The sequence below is a fragment of the Pelobates fuscus genome, chromosome 10 (genome assembly GCF_036172605.1).
Source record: "Pelobates fuscus isolate aPelFus1 chromosome 10, aPelFus1.pri, whole genome shotgun sequence".
Taxonomy (NCBI): Eukaryota; Metazoa; Chordata; class Amphibia; order Anura; family Pelobatidae; genus Pelobates; species Pelobates fuscus.
The window spans coordinates 26986913-27005571 of NC_086326.1; the positions used below are offsets into that span (position 1 = coordinate 26986913).

Here is an 18659-nt window from a genome sequence, read left to right on the forward strand (position 1 = left end):
GTAGGAAAATTGGTCCCCACCTTATTCTAAATTTAGGGCCCTCACCCGCCACGCAGGGGTGGGTGCTGGGGGGAGGACAGTAGGTCCCCCCCTCATTCTTATTTAGGGTCCCCACCCACCGCTCAGGGGTGGGTCAGGGGGGAGGAGAGTAGGTCCCCCCTTTGTAATGTAGTGCCCCCACTGCCGTGCAGGGGTGGGGGCCGGGGGGAGGACAGTAGGTCCCCCCTCAATCTTATTTAGGGCCCCCACCCACTGCTCAGGGGTGGGAGCTGGGGGGGTAGGACAGTAGGTCCCCCCCCATTATGTAGGGCCCCCACCCACCGTGCAGGGGTGGGGGCCGGGTGGGAGGACAGTAGGTCCCCCGTCATTGGTTTTTAGGGCCCCCACCCATCGCTCAGGGGTGGGGGCCGGGGGGAGGACAGTAGGTCCCCACCCTCATTGTTATTTAGGGCCCCCACCCACCGCTCAGGGGTGGGGGCCGGGGGGAGGATAATAGGTCTCCCCCCTTATTTTACTTTAGTTCCCCCCCCATTCTTATTTAGGGCCCCCACCCACCGCTCAGGGGTGGGGGCCAGGGGGGAGGACAGTAGGTCATTGATGCAAACAACATAATAGCTGTACACCATTGGACAGGCCAATAAATAAGTCTAATTGCACTCTACAAGATGTAGCAGAGGGGTCAGACTGCAGGTAATATGACATCCCCTTTATATTATCAAACTGATCTAAGATCATTTTGACTCAAACAGGGTACAGTGCCGACAGTCTATTTGAACGATAATGAATACATTGAGCCATTATGGAAAACATTGTATACATTTCTTCTATTTTTAAAAATAAAAATGATGTGTTAAAGCCAATGTACATGTGTATAATATTGTAATACATGCATTCAAGTATATAGCCATTTCTTCTGGCATATCATTCCTGCATTCTTACATGGACATTGGACACTCCAGACCACTAAAGTACTTTAACTTGCTGGAATTCTTTATTTGTGAACAGTGTGTCCTCTTTTTACATTTTACAATAACTGCAGATTTCAACAGAATTTGTATAAATTAAACTGGTTACACCCCCCTGGCTGTCAATCAGACAATGGTTCTGATACTTCCTGGCTTGGTTAGCTCAGTGGAGCTAAACTCAAGTAAATTGTTCACAACATCTACCTTGCAAAGACTTCTCTTTGAGCTTCATTGGGAAGTCTGTGATTGGACAGCAACAGAAAATCTGTAAAGAAGGCGGTGGGCTTACAAAGGCTGCAGACAGCAAATCTTCAGCTTTTGCAATCTGTTTTTATATATAACCACAAGGGGAAAAAAAAGCTGCAATAAATGCATGCGTGTTTTCATTGGTGCTATATCCACAAAATTGTAAAAAAAATAAAATAAACAAGTACACAAATTTTACCTTTAACCCTTTAAGGACACATGACATGTGTGACATGTCATGATTCCCTTTTATTCCAGAAGTTTGGTCCTTAAGGGGTTAAAGGCCTCTTTGTTGGATGAACTTCTTACCCAACCGAAGTAACAAGATAAGCATATGGCAGAGACACAGAGTTGACAATGAAGATCACCACAGTCACATTTAGTTCCTCACCAGCTGAGATACCTTATGATGAAGTAATGGTATGGCGTTGTTATTCTTCCCCACCGTATGTGTACCACCTGTATGATTCTTTTTGGAATAAAGGTTATTTAAAAATTCTTTCCCTATGGATCTAGGTGTTCTTCGTTCATGATAGAGGTGATCCTGCGAGCCACTTATGTTTAGTGTCTCTTTGCATTTGCGATACCTGCATGTCTCTCCTGGGATTCAGGTACATTTTGCTGCGCTGTACTTTTTTTTTAGAAAGTTTTGTTTTGTCTCCAGTGATTTATATTTTTCTCTCATTTATGGAAATCTCTGTCACCAGCAGGATCTTTGGTTAGATAAGTGTTGTTTCCATTTAAAGATAACTTAAAGATAGAAAGAGCAAACCTTGAGATGCTCTGAACTGTATCTATTTTTGTTCTTTATAAAATAATACACTTGGGTAATAATGATATTATTAATATAAACAAACTGCATAACACAGCGGAGTGAGAATTTATCTATATATACTTATATCATAAAGAAAACTAAAATGGCATCTGAAGGCAAAAAAGGGTGGGAGTCCTGAAATTCGTAATGCAGGGGAATGTTTTATTTTTACATATGTAAGTTTCATATTGTTAAATAATGCCAAAATGCTTGAAAACGATGGTACTATTGGTTGATATGGTTGATACAGTAACATCTCCTTTTTTTCTCCCTGTAAAAATAGCCGAGTTTACCAAACAATGCAGACCACGGGGTTAAAGATTATAGAACGTGGTACACAGACAAGTTAGAGTAATAGAAGATCTACTACCAAAAAGAGAAAACGTTGATGATACGACAAATAGGACCAGAGTCAAGCAAACAACTCAAACACGGTTTTTGCCATGTCTGTCAGTGCAGGTACCGTAGTCTGTGACACATACAGCAACAAGACAAAGACAGACAAATGCACTCAGAAATGAAAATGGACAGAGCAGATCTAGGACACAAAGTCCTAACATAAAAATAGGATAAATGTTTTTGGTAACAGGTCAGGCATGAACTGACAAAACATGGCTCTCTAGCAGGAGTAGACTACAATTCTCATTGTCCTCAGCTAACCACGTACAGAGATCCTGGATTGACCTATAGATAGGCATAATGTCAGCACTGGGGTTTAACAGAATCAATGTTGCAATAATTTGACAACAGAGGTAGAGCTGTCCGCAGTTGGCCCTCTGGGCATTAAAAGCGACACTCCAAGGCTAAATAGAGCCCTGGAATGAGGCACCTGTTGTAAGAAATTGATATGCAAAACTGCAATATTGTATGTATATAACTTTCTGTGTATGTGACTGGTTTCACAACTTGGGGGTCATCTACTTGATAACAGTGTGATAAGGATCAAAGTTTTCAGTTGCATTTTACAACGCCCAGCTAAAGCAAAAGCTTACATTCCTCCAGCAGTTCTCCTGCCAACCAGTTTTCCATGCATGTTCTCAGAAGATCAGAGTAATTAACATCTAGGTGTAACCATTGCAGTATGTGTTTATCCGAGCCATCCTGTCCAATCTACCCAGAAACCAACCCTAACTGGTCACTTATTTCAGAATGTTACAGTATAGCGGGAGGGAAGATCAAAGGGAAAGACTTGTGTAAAGACAGAACTCTCTGGAAAAAGAGCGTGGGATAAACCACTTTTGGCAGGGAAAATGGATTCTGGGATTTGTAGTTAATGACAGCAAGAATGAGTCTTTTAAAAAGAACAACAGCCAAGGAGGTTGGGCACCTCTCCTCACTCCTCTCTTTGTCTCTTTTTGAGAGGACAGCACAGCAAGCACAGGTGACTGTCCCATAATACCATGATGAAGGCGCAAGGGGAAGATCTTCATTTAAATGTATTGCCCTTTTATTATGTATCTTTTAAATATGGACTTTATTGGTTATAATGTGTATTGTGTATATCCTTCTAAAATCTGTAACAGTATCCTAAATCAATATTAACAATGCATTTTATTATACACTTGTGTTTGTTTCTTATTTGTCACACATTCCCTAAAAGAATATCCTTGTAAGAGGGTCATAAGTTCTTACACTGTGACAGGGAGGGGTGCAAAACCAAAGAGTTGGCCTGACTCCCAAATACATATATGAAACCAGAGGGCTGCACTCACCTGAACATGGATAAATGGGGTGCAACAACATTGACGTTGTGGCAGGCTTATGCATTATATGATCATATACCCTCATTAACTAAACTAAACCCTCATTGTTTTTGCCTAGATTAGGTGTTTTAAAAAAAACCTTAAAAACACGTATTGTATAAATTGGCCCCAAGCAGCACCTCATTTATGCATGTTCAGGTGAGTGCAGCCCCCTGGTTTCATATATGTATTTTGAAGTCAGGCCATCTCCTTGGTTTTGCACCCTCCTGTCACGGGTACCTCATTCCAGGGTTCTGTTTAGCTTTGTACTGCAGAGAGCCCCAGATGGATTTGTTTTCCCCAAGTAAGTGGGTTAATCTCATAAGAGCAGACATTAGGCTGTTAGAGTAGGGCCTGTCAAAGATGGGGTACATTGACATTGTGGCAGGCTTATGCAATGTGGCAGGCTTATGCAATGTAACTAAACCCCCATTATTTTTTCCTAGATTAGGTGTTTTAAAAAAAAAGTATAAATAGGCATCACTTACTTCTAATTGATCCAATTCTGCTTGGAATTGACCACTATTTGTGGAAGATATTTGACCTTCCTAATCTGACCTCTGACATAATTTTCATGCGCTGAATTTGGTCTACCGAATTCTGCATTCGGTTTGGCGAACGCCAAATTCGATAGTTTATTCGGGCGCATACTTATACAGACGGAATGCTGGAGGGGATCACAGTGCCCGTAGCTCCAGCAGGAGGTAAGCAGGCAGGAAGCTTGACAAGTTCGAAGGCGTTTGTGAGGGGGGAACGATTCTGGAGAAGGCCATCTCAGTTTTATACCAATATCTACATACAGGGGATAAACACACGAAAATGACTTTTAAGAGAAAGTGGGAGGAGTTATTAGGTAAAACATACACAGATACGCAACGGGACAAGTTCCTGACATTGAACCACAAGAGCTCCATCAGCTTCAGATAACAAGAAACCAACTACAAGCTTCTGTTGTCTTGGAACCGCAACCGTACACTCCTTCACAGGATATTTCCGGAAGTGTCTCCACTATCCTGAAGATGTGGTCTGGGCGAACGGCGATCGAACATATATGGTGCTGTTTGTTCTTTATACATGCACTTTATATTTATTGCTTTTTAGGTTACTAGTAGGTGGTAAGTGAAACCATTTGTGTACTTTATTTACCTGATTACTCCTTTATTTTTAGTACCCAATTTTAAGTATATTGATTTCTTGTTTTAATACTCAATAAATCGTATTTAAAAAAAAACTGAGGATCCATCATACAGTTCTTTGGAAAACTTGGGGGATTGGATCGTATAGCTCTTTGTGGCACCATAGAGCGCATAATACAGAGCCTGGGATGACTCTGAGTCATGTGAGTGGAACTCCTACCCCATCCCTTCACTATATGTTTTCAAAGAGTTCACACTATGTTGTGTATTTTCTGTTTTCAAGTATCCTCTGATATTCATATTCAGAATATATACGTTTGTATTTATATTTATTTTTATTTTCTGTGTCACAAGGTTTTTTTCCTTACTAGTATATATATTTTACTAGTATATATGGTGGAGCTGCCCCAAAATCACACCATTTGGGGAAATGGTGCGGGACACCCTGTCAGAAATCTTCAGGGAAACACAACAACTTCCGGCCGAAAAAACCTTGCTACATCTCACACCAACACTGGTCTCGACATACAAGAAATCAATCACACAACACCTCCTCAACGCGGCAAAAGCACTGATACCAGCCTGGAAACGAAGGGTAACCCCCAACAGGGAATGGTGGTTGGAACAAGTAGATGATATCCAAGCTATAGAAGCCACCCAAGCAACTAAACTAGGCACGAGTGACAAACACGAGGAATGCTGGCGACCATGGTTTAATATATAGCAGACAGGATGGGGGGGGGGGGGGGCTGTGCGGCCGTTGTGCAGCCTGGCGGTGGGGTGAGTGGAGCGGGATCTGCAGAGGGATGATCTCGCTTCCCTTCCCTCCTCACAAACACATACCACTAACACATCCACCTACATCTCCTTACTCCACTCTTATACTTACCCTCATTCCTCCCCTCCTCTTCACCTCACCTTATCTTATATTCCTTTAGCCCCATCAACTCTCAATGGGAATACTACCATGCAAATGAACGAAAATTGGATTTAAACATCCCTGGATCATATACAGGAATGTGGTGAGACACGTGGTCACCCTATGTTCAATGTAGATCTAGCCTACCCTATATTTCACACCTTGACCGCAACAATCTCCTAGCCACATAGCATGTTATGCAGTAGGCTTAGCCTGATAACAAAACTTGTTTAAAATATGTTTCTGTTAAACGACTTATAAAAATATAAAATGAGGCATTCATATTCCGGAAATGTAAATTGCACGGTTATCGCTGTATTAACCCTTTTTTGTGGAATACCCTTGCATTTCCCTTTCTTTATTCTGTACCCTTCATATATGCCTTACTAAAATAAAGATTGACAAAAAAAATATAGCTAAAATTTCTGCTCCAATGCAACCAGTGTCAATGTTTCTGTTCCCAAACAATACCTTCTTCAGGACCAGGAAGGTTTTGATTGGGAACTGAAATGTTTACTCTATCTTTAATGCAAACTTAATGGAATAAAGGAGGAATCTGTTATATGTTGTGGATGTATGCTGTATTTCAGTCTGATTGATGCACAGATGAAGGGTGAGTTTTTAATATGTTCTGCTAAGCTGTGTCATTCCAATTCAAATTTTCTTTACAAAAAAATATGCAGAGTGACCTTTTCTGTGAAGTTACTGAAAAAAGGAAATTTAATATAGAAATCACTTTTATACGTAAAACTACTTAATTTCCCAACAAAAACTCTATTTTGTGTTACACCTCTGCCACTTAAGCTCGTTTTCCCCAATATAAAAAAGTAATTAAGAAGGAAAGAAAATTTTAATGTGGATTTCAACTCCCAGCATGCTCAGCCATAATGCTGAATGGTGCTTTGGCTATTGGCATTCAGATTTGGAGTGGCAGAGCCTGCCAGTTTCTGGTTCTATCTGATGTGGGCACATAGAACGTTCCAATGTAACAGTAGGTGTTCTCCCCATTTCATGTCTCAATATTAAGCAAGCAGAACCAGTAATCTGTATTGCTCCAATAAAAAAACAATGAGTACTGATCAATAGAGGTGTGGGATTCAGCAGTCAGACAGAGCAGTACATGATAACTCCAGATGAACTGGTTAAGAGCTCCAAAAAACCCTGATGCATGCAATCCGTCCCTAGCTCTGTGTGTGTGTGTGTGTGTGTGTGTATGTGTTTGTCTGTGTGTGTGATGCTCAGCCTGTATCATGCACTTTCCCAGTGTCGCTGCTTTTGTAAGGATTGGGAGCAGCTCATATTAATGAACTCAGGGAGGAGAGAGAGAAGAAGCGTGTGAACTGACTGCTGCTTCCCTCCCCACTCTGCCCAGATCTCTCCTTCTCCTGTGTATTTCCTCTTTATTCTCCTACTCTGGACACTGGGACTGATTAATTAATCATGCTACGGCTGCTGTTAATGTATTTATGTGGAGCAGAGAGTGCCACAGGCTTCAACGTTAAGGTAGTGGGTGAGAGTGAATGAGCTCCCTAAAAATTTTTGGTTCTTCTGCACCTGATCTGGTCTCTTGTCTGGGATGCAGGGAGACACTTTCTGAGCTCAGCTTTGCTCCATTTCCATGGCTCTGTCAGAGGTACTGTATGATTTTTATTATTCTAATTCAGCAGGGTAGTAGCTGTTTGTAAAACCCATCAGTATCTGCAAATGTATCCAATGTAACTGTGTTGTGTTCATTCCAGTAGTCCAGGAATGAAGGGAGGTGCAGACCCTTTGTTATATTGTATTTTACATCTGATACAATTTTCTTTAAAATCACCTTAAAGTTCAGTATTGTCCTGGATTACCTGAAGAGAAGACTGAATTTGGGACCATGGTTAACAAGGACAAGTCCAGACTCTAGTGTCTGCAAGGGTTGGGGACTAATAATATATAGCGTAGATTCTGACACATTGGAATGCAAATCCGATCATTCTTAGCTTACTGACTTTCCTTGCAAGTTTACCAGCCAGACCAGCTGGTAAGGGGAAGTGTTTGTTCTGCTGAAGATCTGAGGTTTCTCTGAATGATTTTTTAAGTAGACATGAGTTTTTTTCCCCTCTGATCTTATGCCCTTTAATCACTATATCATGCTATAATTACACTAGCTGGCACTGGCATATTTTAATAGATAGTGAGCAGACACCAGAGCTCAGTTTTAAAGTGAATTAGTATGAGTAATAAATAGTCCAGACTGGTCCCTGATCTGGAGGAAATACTCTGAGCATTGGTCAACTTTTAGTGTCTGTTCTGGGCTGGAGCACTGCTGGAGGGGATCAGCAAGGCAAGAGGCACTTATTGTTTTCCTCTAACTCAGTGCAGTGTTTAAATGATATTATTTACTATTAAATGCTATTATTCACAACCAAGTATTTGCAATATCTCACTGAGTGTAATAAGGACAACTGGCCATTTTAAGTACTCTGCAATTATTATGTAAATTGCTCATTGATTGACTAATTTGAAAAATAAATATACATATGCAATCAACACATGCACATGCTGTGTTAATACAAATGTTGATTCTTAACTCATGGATTTATAAAAATGTTTTAATTCACATCCACACATGTATATATCAAATTGAACTATATGTTTATAAATACTGATCTATCTATCTATCTATCTATCTATCTATCTCTGTCTAATTCAGAGTGTCTCTGTAATTGTACCCTGCAGGATACCTCTGATGATACAAAGGGTTATAGCAGTCCCTGGATAATTAAAACATTAATGGCACTTGGTATGAAACATTTTCTAAGGGTGCTAGCTGGATAAAATATTGCTATATGGGTATTTGTCAGCAAAAATGTTATTGTAGTATGTACTTGTTTGAAAAAAGGCTGAGACCTACTATCAAATCTGAAATTCTACTGAAAACTATCATACAAGTCATTAAGTGTAGTTCTGTCTATCAACACATATTGTCCAACAGTGATCATGACTCTTTAAAAACACAAAAGAACAATTGCATGTGTTCATAATTATCTTTTCTAATTTTGATCTTTCTGCCACTTTATATGGCATGCTCACACACACACACACACACACACACAAACACACACACACAAACACACACACACACACATACACACACTATTAACATTGATCTCTTATTTAAATCTTAGTGAGCGTCAAGAATTACAATCCTCTATTTAAAATACTGCTTTATTCTGTGGAGACTCATTCAACTAAACAGAATTGTATTCACAATATACAATTGTATTTACAAAGCATTAATTAAGCATTCACCTCCCTGTAAAGGATAATCATCGTCTGTCCTCTCCACTACTCAAATGTGCATCCGGTTCATTCAGCCATTGACTGGCTGTGCCTGATGAGAGTTAAATCTCCAAACAGCCATAGTGAGGAAAGTTTGCTTCTATACTTAGACTAAGTAAAGGATTAGCAGGTTGGACAGAAGTGACCCCATTGCTGATTGATACATAGCAAACAGTAGCCACTACCAGCTTTTATTTAGATCACTAGATAAGTCAGAATAAATCTAATTCTACAGAAACAAGTCACATTTGTGTCCTTTAATTCTGCATAGATAAAACAAGAAAGAAGCTTTCTGACCTATTTGACACATTTTGTTTAATGCAGTGAAACAAGTGGTTATTCATTAACCCTCCCGTTTGCCTCATTATGTTCGATAATGTGGAGTACACATATTATCCTTCGCAGTAGGGAAGGGAAATGTTTGTTTGTTAAATTATTGAATGAAATTAGGTCAGTACAACTGGGCTTTGAAAATTTTAAAGGGAAAGCATGACTATATCTATATTTAAGAGCTAAACAGATTGTGTTGAGACCAAATAAAATAATAGCCTCTTTAGTTTACGCAAATTCAATGTCTACTGTTATTATAAATATAGTTATGTGTATACGTGCGTGCATATATTCTGAGTCAGACATTGTAGTACATCGTAGTAGATGATTGAATACTTCCACTCATTAATATTTAATTGAGGCTAGTAGCATCACACTTTGTAATTAGTAACTAGGCTGTTTCCGGTCAGCTATTTCTAGTACTTAACTCGATTAACTCTCAAGCTATCACTTATAGTATAGTACAGAAAAAAGGGCCACCAAACAGAAAAGGCTTTAATATTAGTCGCTGCTTGTCCTTTCAGTGTTGACTGGAAGTTACCTGATGCCCCTGAAAAGCTGTCCAATTTAGATCCCTTGATCATGATGATCCACCTCTTTCTACTGTTGGTTGTGGATCATATTCATCAACTGCTGGGAGGGATACCTACATACATCCCTTATGTACATGTGGCATGCGACTGGATTGAGGAGTTACAGAGTACCTTCATTTAATGAGTTGAACATATTGTAGACCTATAGTTACAGTGCCAGTGTAGTGCTCAATCCCTCCAGAATTATAATTGACCATGTCACATTCTACTAATGAAACAAAACCATGACGCCATCTTAACTTAAATAACTATCCCTACTTTGCTGTTGCTTTTTTATTTATGTGAGTATGGAGGGCATATCACATCAGTTATTAGAGTCATGGATCCCCCCATCGTCATAACATGGAGCCTTTCATAGTTGAGTCAGCAGGTGTGGCTCAATGACATGTGAGTTTACCCCCTTCAGGCTAATTTTACATTACCAGTGATGCATAACAATATCACATGGTTCCAGATGTTATATTTTTGTTTGTTGTAGAAAATACAGCTTTATTTTTATGGTTCTTTATTACTATTTTGAGCTTTTGTATTTTACTGCATATAGACTATTTTAAATGTGTTTTTTTTTGTCTCTGTATATGTTGTTTCAGAGGTTATTGTTGCAAACACACAGTCTATTGAAGAAATGCCATAGAGTTTTAAATAGTAGCAGGGTTAATTAGTAAACTATGAATTGTTGTTAAAATGGCTAAAGGCTAAAATCGTAAAACTGATAAAAATGTTAACTCTGTTAAGCTATTATTTCTAACATTGCTATTTAAACCTTACATTTGTCATTTCCTGGCAAATGCATGAATAGCAGGTGTGGCTCGATGACATGTGAGTTTACTCCAAGTTTAGTAAATAGCCTCAGACAATAAAAATATTTACCTGTGCCCTATCCCAGGTCCTTATGCACATTAAATGGACAGGAGGGTTTTTTAGCATCACAATAGGGGCCATTAAAGTGTACGTTGATACAAAAAGGGGCATCTTTATAATCCACAGCACACTTATTAACCGTTAATAGTAAACCCATAGGGTGGATGGCAGTACTATAACATGGCTGTATAATACAGAAGCTAATACCTAAACCCTGTTCTCATAATCTCACTACTACTTGGCAGAATTATATGGTTTAAGAAAACAATAAGGAGCTGCAACACCAAAATAAATGACAAAGAGATTTATTCCACCTGTGTGGCAACGTTTTGACCCAAACTCAGGGTCTTTATCAAGCCTTAAGGCCGGTTCCACACAGGTGGAATAAATCTCTTTGTCATTTAATTTGGAGTTGTGGTTCCATATCATTTTTAAATCTTTATACTGCTTATCTTGTAATTGGAAGGAGACATTGCACCCACATTTTGAGTGGAGTGTTGGCCCATTTGCTTTGTACATCTAAGAAGTTTGTCTTGGCAAGGCAGGTAAGCTTGTACTTCAATGGTCACTGGTGGGGGGGGGGGGGGGGGAGGGTACTTAAAACCTCCTGAGATGAATTTTCCTGATTGACTTCAATTCACCACAGTTGACTTTTTAGTTTATCAGCCTTTCCTCATTCCAGATAGTTTATTCTATAAATGGTTTACATTCTGCTGAGAAAGACCTGCTAAAACCTCTTTAGCACATGTTTTATTATCTGCAAATGCTCCACTTTTTATGATAATTTCTTACTTTTCTAAACCGATATGCTAAAAAATCCTCACCTTTCAATAGGTGTACCATTAAGACATAATATACATGAAACATTCAGAGTACCATCGTTTTTTTGAGGTGCCCGTATCACACATTTTTTTTTTACCTTGCTAGTAAAGTGATTTTTATTCCTTCATTTGAATGTTATATGTGTCGGATTTATCAAGGAAGGTGGGAACAAGAACGACACTGGTTTCTCCCATTCAGTTACTGATTGACTGAAACACCACTCATTCCTGACGGACATCTCCCAGGAGCATCTGGATGTGCTTCAAGCTCTTTTCTTGTTTCCTAATTACAATAAAATGCAAAACACTAGGTTAATCATAATCACAATCAGATTTAGCCCTTCAGATGTTATTAGGCTTCAACTTACCTGGTCTTCAAATCAGTGTCTTGTAGCTGGAGGGTCAGTTCCTGAGTTAGAATCTTTAAATATTTAAAGTGGAACAGTTATGTCTTGCATCAACTAGATCTCCTATTGTCTCATACCAGTTGCCATCATGAAGTAAATCTATCAGATGGAGTAGTAAAAACTATAGAGGAGAGAAAGGAGAAATTAAATGTACTAGACAACATCTGGAGTGTCAAAGGTTTCCTACCCCTGACATTGGTTAATATATTTTCTTTCAAGTTTATATTGAAGAGCATTTCAATATTATCTAGACCAGGGGTGGCCAAAAAGTAGATCCCCAGATGTTTTACAACAATATCTTATATGATGCTTTGTCATTCTAAAGGAAAGAAAAGCATCATGGGATTTGTAGTTTTACAAAATCTGGGGAATCAACCTTTTGGGCACCTCTGATCTACACTAATTAACACCTGTGCCCCATTTCTCGAGGCATGAAATGAGTCCAGTAATTTCAGCATTTATCCAGTTCTCTTCCAACAGAAATATTTGGGAACTAATGCTCTAGACTAGTGATTTTCAAAACCAGTAAAGCTATTGGAACAGAATGAAGAAATACAAAAAATCCTAACTATGAAGGGTGCATGAATGCTGAAAGCATGACAAAAAGGGGTCAGGATGGTTATTAGAAAATCTAAAATTAATTTTCACTAAAGTACTAATTATCTATCCTTTGTTCGTACTCTCACCTCTGATGCTTGTATCCAAGACTTGTCTAGGACTACATCATTCCTGTGGAACTCCCTTCCCTTTTCCATTAGATGCTCACCCAGTCTCCACTCCTTTAAAAAAAATCATTAAAAACTCACTTTTTCACAAAAGCATATCAATTAAACCATTACTGGCTCCAAACCCCCCCCACACTAAGTCTTCATCGAATACTATTCTACCAATCTACTTCCCTAATACTTCCCTTACCTTTTGTGTCACTTTACCCCACTCCCTCTAGCTTGTAAGCTCATTGAGCAGGACCCTCAACCCCTTTCTGTGTGTCGAACTTGTCTGGTTACAATTACATGTTTGTTAGTCCACCCAATGTAAAGCGCTGCAGAATCTGTTGGTGCTATATAAATATAATAATAAAAATAATTAATAATAATCAGGAAGTCTGACTTAAATTGCCAACAACAACATTAACTTTAGGGATCCTGCAAGACGTGAAGATGGAGACAGGACACCTAATTTGTGCCATTATTTCTTCCACTTAACTTATTGCACCCATTTAATAAGAATAGATGTGTTGTGGCTGCTTGGTAGATTTTGTTTGTGAATGAGAGGGGTATTTGTCACAGAAGATACATGTCACCGGATATCGCTCAGTTGTGGACAATTTTTCCCTAACCACTTTAATGGTTTGAAAGAAAAACGATTGCAAACTTTTACCTTTTTTCTTATGTACCTTTTTCCACAAGTTGTTTTTAAACAAGTTTTTAAAGAAATGTAAAAAAATAAATAAATAAGCATTTGAAAAGAAAGAAGATCAGAAAATATCAGCTATGTCTAAATGTAAATTTAGTGAGACACACATCTCATTGGCACTAGACCTACTTTAAACAAGTCAACAAAATAAATAAATATACTTATAACCACATCTTGTTCTTTCTCTATTTTCCTATGCTTGTTATTTTAGAGATGCTACTAACATTAACTAGCAGCATCAAAACAGGATTTTTTGCCTTTCATGTCCTGTTGCTTGTTATTTGCTTTCACCCTGGCCACCAGTCTTGCAGAGTATTCCTCAGAGCTCATTTGTTGACTCGTATTTCCAGTTTGTTTGTTTTGTTTAGCTCTTTCAATATAACACGTTGAATTAGCAAAGATGTTGGTGGCTTACCTCCCATATTCTTCCATGAAAGATGCTACATAGTGCCTTTTGTTATCTTGGAGATCACACCAAATACGTTGGTATCATGATCTAAAATAATTGACTTTGTTTATTTCTAGATGAGGGATCTCCAGCCTTCTAGAAAATGTAGTTCAACGACAAAGAGGTACAAGATTTGACACCTATTTTCTGCATTATCGCACACTTTGCTTTGATCGTCAAAGTCCCACTTGCACATACAATACTATTAAACTTTACTCCAAGTATATGCAAACACTTTTAGACTTTCTCAAACAAGCACATTGGTTACAACTTGAGTCCTTGTTGATGCCAACATTTCTCAATCCAGAATACAAGATTCAGAAATTAGGCAAGTGTTTAAAGCTTTTCCTCTGAAGTCCATTTTTGTTGGAATTTCATAATGTAGTTTAATATATTCAAAAATCTCGTTACCTGCAACATTTTATATTGACATTCTTGGCCTCGTAGGCTAAGGTCATAAATTACAGTTTTCATCAGGCCCAGTTTGTGTTTTTTTCATTTATTTTTTAATCTTTATTGCTTGCTTATATTACAAATTAAAAAGTAGGTGGTTTTGATTAATGCTCAAACTGTTTATATGTTAAAAACTATCACAGAAGGTGGCTGGGATTTCTTAATCAAATTTAATTACACCATTGGATACACAATGACAGGCTAACAAACTCTGTTTTAATGAATGATACTCATGAAGAATTCTCTGAGATTCAAGGGTTGACATGAGCTGGTCATTTAGCCAAAGTGTTCGCACATGGAGACTTGGAGGAAATATAATTCATGAGAGAACTTAATACCTAATAGTATAATGTAAAGTTCAAATTACAAGTTTAGTAGGTAGTAAGTAGATAGTGACCATTGATTTGATTTGTTGTCAGATTAATGGATTTTAAAGTGGTTGCTGAACAGACATATGGTACCAGGTGAAGAGCTTAATTCAGGTTCATAGTAGATCACTGGGAATACATTAACAAATAAATAAATAAATAGGTAGGTAGGTAGGTGGGTAGGTAGGTAGGTACAAAAAACAACTGAAAACAGCCCTAACTGTTACTATGCCTAGTGCATATTATTTTTTTTCACTAACCTGGGAGTTAGCAGGAATTCAGAGGGAAAGTTCCGGTTATAGTAGCTGACCTGGAAGAATAGCTAGATTGGATAATTTTTACAGTTTGGCTATTTTCCCATTACATTTTAAATTCTTTTTGAATTCAGTTTGAAGTTTTTGACAATTCTCACTTTAGTGAAGAACCTTGTCAATGTCTTGTTGACATTTCATTTATTTTTTTATGTGATCAATCCGTTTGTAGTCATTTTCATACGGCATACAATGTTTCCCTTTCTTGTGTTTAAGTTTTACCACTTCTGCTCCTTCACATACATGTCTGTTCTTTTATATATTTTTTGTGCATTGCCTTCTTGCTTTTTATGCAGCCCTTTCAAAGCAGTGCCATCTGGTTTTGTTTATTACTATTCTTACCTCTCACATCTTTGTGTCTTCCAACACATCTCCATGTCTCTGTCCATCAATATACGTTCTGCCTGTCTTCAAGTGCTCAAGAAGCATTTCCATAACAAAGCGTTTGTATATTTCAGAATTCAAACTACACAGCATACAGTGAGTGTCTTTCTGTTGGAAAAGCTGACGCTGGCAGAACTATTTACTTAAAGCAACACTATAGGTTAAGCAACAAAAACATGTATTCCTGACCCTATAGAGTTAAAATTACCATCTAGCCCCCCTAGCCTTTCCTTACCCCCCTAAATATAGTAAAATCTTACTTTTATCCCAGTCTGCTTCTGCTGGCTCTGCCCCTGATCTGTCTGGTTGGCTGACGTTATCAGAAGTGGTGTTCTGAGCCAATCACAATACTTCCGCATAGGAAAGCATTGGATTGTCTGAGCTTGTAGAGAAGGCAGATCAAGGGCAGAGTCAGCACAAGCCAAACACAGCCCTGGCCATTTAGCATTTCCTCATAGAGATGCATTGGATCAATGCATCTCTATGAGGAAAGTTAAGTGTCTCCATGCAGAGGGTGGATACACTGAATGGCAGTCACACTGTGCAGCACAGCACCAGGAAGCATCTGAGGAGTGGCCTCAAAAAGCCTGAAGAGACTGATTGGCCAGGGTAGCGTTTGGCTTGTGATAACTCTGTCCCTGATCAGCCTCCTTGACAATGTCAGCGAATCCAATGCTTTCCTATGGGAAATCGTTGTGATTGGCTCAGATAAACACTTGTGAAGATGTCAGCCAAGGAGGCAGATCAAGAGCAGATTTAGCTGCAGCAGACTGAAATAAAAGTAAGATTTTACTATATTTAAGGGGGTAAGGAGGAACATGGGGGAACTAAATGGTGGTTTTAACACTATAGGGTCACAAATACATGTTTGTGTTCCTGACCTTGTAATGTTATTTTAAATAATATCATCTGTCTCTGCAAACTATTGATCTTCCTCTGAAAAAGCAATAGGTATGATTTTGGGTCCTGACCTAAGAGTTATGAAACCCTGGCTTACAGAAGCACTAGATATGTTGTATACAATTTGTTTTAGTTTGGGCTGTTCCTCAGAATGCAGGAAGTCAGTCTGTACTAATAAAGAAATACAACATATTTTAAAAATACTGAACAAAAGCGTATTTGAAAAAAAGTCATATATGAAATTTAATTTACAAATATATATTAAATGATCATAGAAATATGTACGTTATTTCTGTTGTATACTAAATGACTTTTATTTCTATGGTGCATTTGTTATTCACGAAAAGTAATTGTCTTACTCTAAACATATTTAAATGTAACATATTTCTAGCTATTTTAAGCCTTAATTGCATTGCAGATTTATGCGGAGTGATATTCCAATACTAAATTAGCATATAAAAATCCCTTAGAAAAATTCCACGAAACGTCTAAATATGCCACCTAACTTTAAATTGTCTCTTAAACTCATGTGACCTTAAAGACGTCAAAGTAAATGGTCTCTGAAAACACATTCCGGTTAATGTATGGAAGTCTCTTTAGTAAAGGATACAGAAAAGGTATATTAAAAATCCCATTAAAGGATGTTTATTAAGAGAAATGTAGACTTTAGATACATAGCAATTTTTTTGAAAGAAGGTTTTTATGATCAACAGATAATGAATTAGGCAGTCTTGTGAATATAAAACAATTGCATGACAGTAATGCACTGAGGAAGACAAATGTAATAAAAAAAATGCTGAAAACCCAAATACATGGAAAAAAAATGTGTGCTTTTTTTAAGAAGCAGTGTCTCTTGGAGATGTATAGGTTTTATGCTTAAAAAATATTACTAAAACTGGGGATTCCAAAATACGCAAGCTGTAGAGATGACTTGCACATTTTTTTTTTCAATTTGGCTATTTTGGGTTTAATTTCTAATTCTCTGGTCAGTACCTGACGTTCTCTTGGAGTGAATAAGGCTACTAAATTTAGATTGTAATTGTAGCAACACATAGGAACCAATTGGCCCGTTGAGTCTGGCCATTATTAAATCTCAAACTGTTATTGCATTATTTTTCTTAATGCTTTATAATGAGCAATAATGCACTGAATTCATAATAATACAAATTATTAATAGTCTACTACAATAAACTTAAATACACGACTAGCATTGTTCCACAGGCTGATTTGGTTCTCTACTGGACAGTTACACTTATTGTAATAAAACAGAGCTTTGTCACTAGTGCAGGTCAAGTGTTAAAGGAACACTATAGTCACCTAAACAACTTTAGCTTAATTAATCAGTTTCAGTGTATAGATCATGCTTCTCTGGTTTGCTTGCTTATATATACTCTCAGGAGTTAAATCACTTTGTTTCTATTTATGCAGCCCTTGCCACACCTCCCCTGGCTATGATTGACACAGTCTTCATAAAAAAAAAAATGGTTTTACTTTAAATCAGATGTAATTTACCTTAAATAATTGTATCTCTTGCTCTGTAAATTGAACGTTAATCACATACAGGAGGCTCTTGCAGGGTCTAGCAAGTTATTAACATAGCAAGGGATAAGATAATCTAAATTAAACAAAACTTGCAATAAAGAAAGGATAAACTGTAGATGACTCTTTACAGGAAGTGTTTAGGAAGGCTGTGCAAGTCACATGCAGGGAGGTGTGACTAGGGTTCATAAACAAAGGGATTTAACTCCTAAATGGCAGAGGATTGAGCAGTGAGGCTGCAGGGGCATGTTCTATACACCAAAACTGCTTCATTAAGCTAAAGTTGTTTTGGTGACTATAGTGTCCCTTTAATATATTTCTTCATGTTAGTCTTTTTTCATATGCAGAAAAAAATGCTTGATGCAAAACTTTATCAACCATTTGCCAATTCTCTAGAATAGAACCGGGTTAACAAAATAATAGAATGTCATAACTCATGTTTTAATATTATTTTTTTTTTGTGTGTTATTTACTTAGTGTATTTGATTCTTAGTTGATATAGTGTCACAGTTTGTTCATACAATTTGTTTAATATTGCTTTTTCAACAGTTGGTGTCAGTATAGTCTTGTAAACATACAAAAACTGGGTTTTATGATACTATATTTCAGCTTCCGTCTGTTCTAGGTAATAGGTGGCATTAGTGTGTTGCTAACATGTAAAATTTGACTTTATTATTATAAACGATGA

General features: G+C 37.8%; 1 protein-coding gene across 1 annotated transcript in view; it reads left to right on the forward strand.

Annotated features, from left to right (window-relative positions):
• Positions 1 to 7028: 7028 nt before the first annotated feature.
• The window catches only part of LOC134575801 (heparan sulfate glucosamine 3-O-sulfotransferase 1-like), a 120994-nt gene continuing 109363 nt past the window's right edge, over positions 7029 to 18659 (forward strand). Inside the window, exon 1 of the mRNA XM_063435216.1 lies at positions 7029 to 7455. The gene's annotated coding sequence lies outside the window, so the exon portion shown is untranslated. The remainder of the gene's footprint in view (positions 7456 to 18659) is intronic.